The sequence below is a fragment of the Suncus etruscus genome, chromosome 5 (assembly GCF_024139225.1).
Source record: "Suncus etruscus isolate mSunEtr1 chromosome 5, mSunEtr1.pri.cur, whole genome shotgun sequence".
Classification (NCBI taxonomy): Eukaryota; Metazoa; Chordata; class Mammalia; order Eulipotyphla; family Soricidae; genus Suncus; species Suncus etruscus.
Window position 1 is genome coordinate 107260646 of NC_064852.1, and position 6470 is coordinate 107267115.

Below are 6470 nucleotides of genomic sequence, written 5' to 3' on the forward strand. Positions count from 1 at the left end.
GTTATATTTTTCCAAACTACTACAAAAAATAATCCTGTACCACACTAGTTGTTTCTTTTTTAATTTTTTTTTAAAATTATGAGAATTGGGTCCAGAGTCAGTACAACAAATTGGGCTTTTGCTTTGCATTTAGCCAAGCTGGGTTTGATGCCCTGTACATTCCTCATGTGGCCTCCTGAGAATATCACTAGTGATCCTTGAGTTTAGAGCCAGAAGTAAGACTTGAGAACCACTGAACCACTGGATATAATCTCCTTGCCCCCCATACACATGATAAAAACTATGCACAAGTGGTCTACCGGTTGAACTCTTTTCCCTCATTCCTTCCTTTTCAATTCCATTGCTTCTCTACTTGTCTGAGAGACTTTACTGATTCAACTCTAAGGTTATTTGGTATATAGTCAATACAACCTGTGTTCACACTTTCTTCTCTATCCATCTCCATCTATGCATCATATTGAAGGGATTTATGTAAATTATTATAGAGTGGTGACTAAAATAATCACTTTGCTGAATCACTGCTCTGAAACAGTTTTGCTGTATGTCTTTAGAAATTCATTTATATGTCTCTTTGTTTTATACTTAGAAACAGTGTGCTACTAGTGACCTCTTTAAATGTTCTTAAGATAATTGACATAAATATATATGTAGAACATACTCAAAGCATTGATCAGAGCATTACAAATGCCCACTTTTTATTAGATTTTATTAATATATTTAAGTGATTTCTTTACATTTGTGGGTTTTCTGGTTTTTAATTTTAAGCTTATTTTTCTTTTTATTTATTTATTTATTTTTGTGCCTACAGCACCCGGTATTCCCAGGCGGTCTCCCATCCAAGTGCTAACCAGGCCCGACCCTGCTTAGCTTCCGAGATCAGACGAGATTGGGCGCTTTCAGGGTGGTATGGCTGTAGACCAAGCTTATATATATATTTGGGGGGGGTCACACCTGGCAGCGCTCAGGGGTTACTCATGGCTTTATGCTCAGAAATCACTCCTGGCAGGCTCGGGGAACCATATAGGATGCCGGGAATTGAACCACTGACCTCTGCATGCAAGGCAAAAGCCTTATCTTCCATGCTATCTCTCCGGCCCCATAAGCTGATATTTCTTGAATACCAACTAAATGATGAAGACTCTCGAAGGAGTTTTTAAGTAGAGTTTTTTTGTATTGTTTACAGAACATAACTTATTTTCTTCAAACTTTGTTGTTGACAATTGAATATTTAACAAGGTCAGGTCAAAGTTCAACAATTAACAAGGACTGTTTTTGGAACTAGATTAATTCAGAGTTTATGTTTCATATGTACCTATTTCCATACTAGAACTCTGATCAAGAACTAAACTGGTCAATAAATAAGTTATTTTATTTTATTAACTTTTATTTAATTAATTAGTTTATTTATTTATTTTTATAACAGCCAGCAATGCTTAGGGGTTACCCTTGATTCTGCATTCAGGAATTACTCTTTTTGATGCTCTGATGCTCAAGGGACTACATAGGATGTTGGAAGCTGGGTGCAGTGGTCAAACTCAGGTTGGCCTTGTGAAAGGCAAATGCCCTAACTGCCCTATCTTTTCATCCCATAAAATTAATCTTTGACACTGAATGTTCTCCAATTTTTAGAATCATAACATAATGGAATGGAGGTGTTAAAGGGTTGAGTCCTTCCCCTCACAGATTTATTTTGAAAATTGAAGTCAGAGGCTATATATGAACCATTAAGTTGCTATGTCTCATTTATGCTGAATACTTAATAAAAGTTGTCTGAAGTAGGCAATTTGATGATCTTATTTAAATCATAGTAAATAATTAACTAATACTTTTATATATAGTCATATATTTTACCACCCTTAACTCTGTACATAGCACTTATTCCTGATTATGTATTCAAGGAAACATTCCTGGAGAGGATGAGAAGACCAGATGGGAAGCCAGGAACCAAACCTAGGTCTGCTGTGTGCAAGAGAAACGATTTGATCTCTGTATTATCTACTGTACCTTGATTTTCTTCTTTCGTTCTCCTTTATATTTCTGTTTTTATTCTTTTTTGCCTTTATATTAAAGGTATTACCCAAGATTGAGCCTCACCTCTCAAATTATTGCTAACCTTTTCTTATTCTAGTTTTCATTCAAATAAAACTGTACCCTTGTCAACCTTGATTTCCAACATATATCAACCAGCAGGAAAAGGAAGAAAATTAAGACTAAGCTTGATGGAGATTTAGGGACTAACCATAAATTGAAAATATTTTATCTTTGTGAGTGGAAAGAGAATTCTAGTTGGAGAATTTAGTGTATTTGATTTTTACCCCAATTTAAAATATATACTTCAGAGTGAGTGTGGTTCGTAGGACTTGGAAATGGGGGTATGCAGGTAGCAAATAATATTCAATATCAGATTTCAAGTTAAAATTTAAGCAACCACATATTATGTACTATCTATCAATACTGGATAAGTAGAGAATAAAATCAGCTGCCAGGAAAATCATTCCAGTAATCTAGTATTTTGATTTAAAATTTTTATTTTTAATAAATAAATTTAATTGAATCACCATGAAATATACAGTTACAAAGTTGTTTGTGGTTGAATTTCCATCATACAATGTCCAACACTTTTCACCAGTGCATGTTTATGCCCACCAATGGCTCCAGTTTTCATCCCATTCTTCCCCTCTTACCTCTTCCCTGCCTGCCTCTGTAGCAGACATTTTCTTCTCCCCCCTCTCTTCCTTTTTCCCTTTTAGACACTGTGGTTTGTAATATTATTACTGAAGAGGTATCATACAGATTACCTCCTTTCAGCACCCAGTTCTTGTTCAGAGTGATCATTTCCAACTATCTTTCCCCTGGAAAGAGATGAGTGGATTAAAAAAAAATCAAGGTACATCTACACAATTTAATATACCAAGCTGTTAGGGAAATAAAATTATAAAATTTGCTTTTACATGGATGGATATGGAGAGTATTATGCTGAGCAAAATGAGTCACAGACATAAAAAATGATAGTATGGTGTTAATAGCCAAAGACTACAGAGATGAGGTCCAAGAGGACCAGTATATGGTGTCACATGTAATCAGGGAGTGTAGTTAGGAGGAAAAGGGGAGGGCTATGACAATGATTTAGAGTTTTTTCTACGTTTCTTTAGAAAAACAAAATCTACAGAAGAGGTTGTAGATAGAAAGCACTAAATTGGCTGGAAATAAAAAAGAACTTTCTCTGTGAAGTTAATGAGTTTACTTGGACTCACATTGGATGCATTAATGCTGTACAACATGACCAGTGTTTGACCTCAGAAATTAGTGCAAGAAGGCAACCAATTATATCTTGCTCTAGTCAGAAGTAACTGAAAACTTGACAAGAAATAAATCTCTCAACAAAGGGTATCATTGAATCTGGCTTTAAAATTTGAATCAAGCAATACTTGTTCTTATTTGGCTAGCATCTATGACAATATTTTCAAAAAAGTGAATTTAATTTGCTGACAAGTGAAGTTCTTGGTGGTTAAATCTTAGTAAGTCAGCTATAAAGTATGGAAGAAAGACTAAGTTTGGATCGATGATTATATTTGTTCAACCTATTCTGCTTTGAGTATGGGTGAAGTTTCTGAATATAATGAGATATGGTACTTGTGATAATTTTTCATTCTATAGAAAATGGGTTTTATTTGAGTGGGTCTGGTCTAAATATATCTTTTTTGAACCAGAGTATTCCTGAGGAAAAAAGCAACTCATATTAGCAGCATGCACAGGATTCAATGTGCCATTTGAAAAGTCATTTTAAAAGGAATACAGGAAGCTTCTCAAAACTGAGGGAAACAGTTCCAACAATCCCATACCTAAAATCCCAGGAAATTGAATTCTGCCAATAACCCAGTTTGGTTTCAAAATACATTCTTTCCCCAATTCTCTATAAAATAAGCCTGATCAACATCTTGACTTTCTTGGTTTCTAATTTTAAGATACTAAATTGATATCATCAGACCCTTCCAAATATTTCATCTATAATTGTTGTATTAAGTGGGAATGGTTGCAAATTCTTAATATATGATAATTTTAAAAGTAATAATTAACTAATACATATAGTGATTTCTTTCCTCCACATACTGTAAACTCTAATTCAAATCCAGAAAGTTTCACATAAGTTCCCAGTAATGGGGCTGGAGTGATAGTGCAGCAATAGAATATTTGCCTGGCACGCTGCTGACCCGAGATGGACCCGGATTCAATCCCTAGCATTCTATATGGTCTCCCAAGCCTGCTAGGAGAGTTTCCTGAGCACAGAGCTAGAAGTAACCTTGAGTAACTCTGAATGCCGCCATGTGTGGTCCAATTCCCCCCCAAAAAAAAAAAATAAAAATAAGGTGTTTTAAAAAAAGTTTCCAGTTATTTAATTTTAATCTGAATTTGCCTCAAATCCATCCTGTTTCCCCCCCATTACTACAGTGTTTCTGTTGCTTTTAGCAAAGTTCTCTTGCTGTCTCTGTTTCTGTTTTTTCTCTCTTTTTCTCTCTCTGTGTGTCATTCAAGATTTTTTTTTAGTCCAGACAAGTGAAGCTCAGGGCTTACTCCTGCCTCTATGCTCAAGGATAATTTCTAATGGGGCCTGACCATATGCATTGCGAGACATAGAGCCTTGGTTTGCTATCTGCAAAACAAGAGTCCTATCATGTACTGTCATATTATTCCCAATCCAAGTAACTCTTGAGAGATGTATATTTATGCTTAAACTTAGTATGTTGGCAGGTATCTTTATTTGGTGGGTTGCACATACAAAGAAGAAAACCTGTGGAAATCATAGAGAATCTGGACACCTGTGTACAGGAAAGTGTGGGAAATCAATAGTTAAATAATAATTTTACTTCAAAGAGACATTGGCTAAGTATGGGTGCTGACCTTTTGCTTAGAGTGCAGTTGATGACTTATTAAAACTTTTCCCCCTCCATGCTCAGTGAAAGTTACTCAGCATTTTACCAATTTACCAGCATTGCCAAGTTTTTTGCAATCTTTGGTCATTAACAATCACTAACAATCTGTTCTAGCCCTGAAAATATACTGTAACTGCAAATGGATATTGACATTAATAATCAACATGCCTGAATGAAAAATGGGGTCATGTCATTCTTATGGGTAAGATTTGGGAAATTTCTCTGAAAATCATGAATTACTTGGATTAACTTTTCTAAGTCTCAGATTTGTATTTTCAAATATTACTAAATCTTCTGGTAATACCTCTTTACCTGAACATTGAAAAATATTGTGACAGAGTTTTGCCTTGTTGAATTAATGATGGGGTTTTCCTTTTTAAAATAAATACCATGTTATATAATGACAATATCTGATGCAATTATTTGATTAAATAGATATATAGGGAAATATGAATATAAATTATGATTAAAACTGTTAATGTTTTTATATCTCAAAATTTTAAATTTTACATTCAAAACTTCCATAAATACAGACCTAGTCTATCTTTCTAAAATCATATTATCTATTTTACAGCATCATTTTTATTTTAATTTGATCTTTCAAGTTTCCCAACTTTTCCAATGTTTTCTTCTTGTCTTTCTGTGTGTCTTTCTGCCACTTTATTTTTAAGAAATAATCTCCCATTTTTGGGCAGTTTAGAAAGTGGAATGTACTTCTCTGCAAAAATGGACCTTATTGAATTCCTCGTCAGACACAATCTTTCTCCTTTGAGTTCACTTATTTTTATTATATGTATAACAAGGAAATGGGATGTACTTGTGATTCCATAAGACAGAAATCACAAAGAAGTGATATAATGTTAAAAAGGAAAAAGGAAGCCTTTATGGAAAGGTTTTAAAACCAGGGCAAAAGGGAGGCAACTGGGGATAATAGTACTTAAGTTGGCTCTCTAAGGATAGTCTTTATTTTGGTTCTTGGGCCACTCTCTGTATCTTAAGTGTTACTCCTTGCTCTGATTCAGAAATTACTCCTGGCATGCTCAGGGGACCATACTGGGATTGAACTCAGGTCAGTCAAGTGCAAGGCAAACACCCTCCCCACTGTGTAATCACTCTGGCCCCAAGGATAGTTTTTTGTCTTCTTTCACTGAATCTCTTAAAATAATTTTGTTTGTTTATTTGTTTTGTTTTGTTTTGTATTAGAGCCACATTTGTGGTGCTCAGTTCTTATTCCTGAACTCAGGAAATCAGGCTCTGTACTCAGAAATTATTTCTGATTTTCTTGGGAGATAGTATGAGATGCTGGGAGATCAAATTTGGTCAGCTACATACAAGACAAAAATTCTACCCACTGTACTATCACTCAGGACTTTCATCTTTTTATTTGTATGAAAAGTAAGAGGAAGTTTAGTCATAAATTTTCTGATCAATGGGAGGGCTTTATCAAAGAACTAGGATTTCACTAGATTTAGTTCCTTATTTTACTATATCCAAAGGGTAAAGTGAGTCAGAAAATAAAAGATAGGGGCTGGAGAGATA

At 34.7% G+C, this 6470-nt stretch overlaps 1 non-coding gene across 1 annotated transcript; it reads right to left on the reverse strand.

Moving 5' to 3' along the window:
* Positions 1 to 799: 799 nt before the first annotated feature.
* On the reverse strand, positions 800 to 918 carry LOC126009752 (5S ribosomal RNA). The gene has a single exon (XR_007495965.1). It is a non-coding gene; the product is annotated as a 5S ribosomal RNA (ribosomal RNA).
* Between the last annotated feature and the right edge of the window lie 5552 nt (positions 919 to 6470).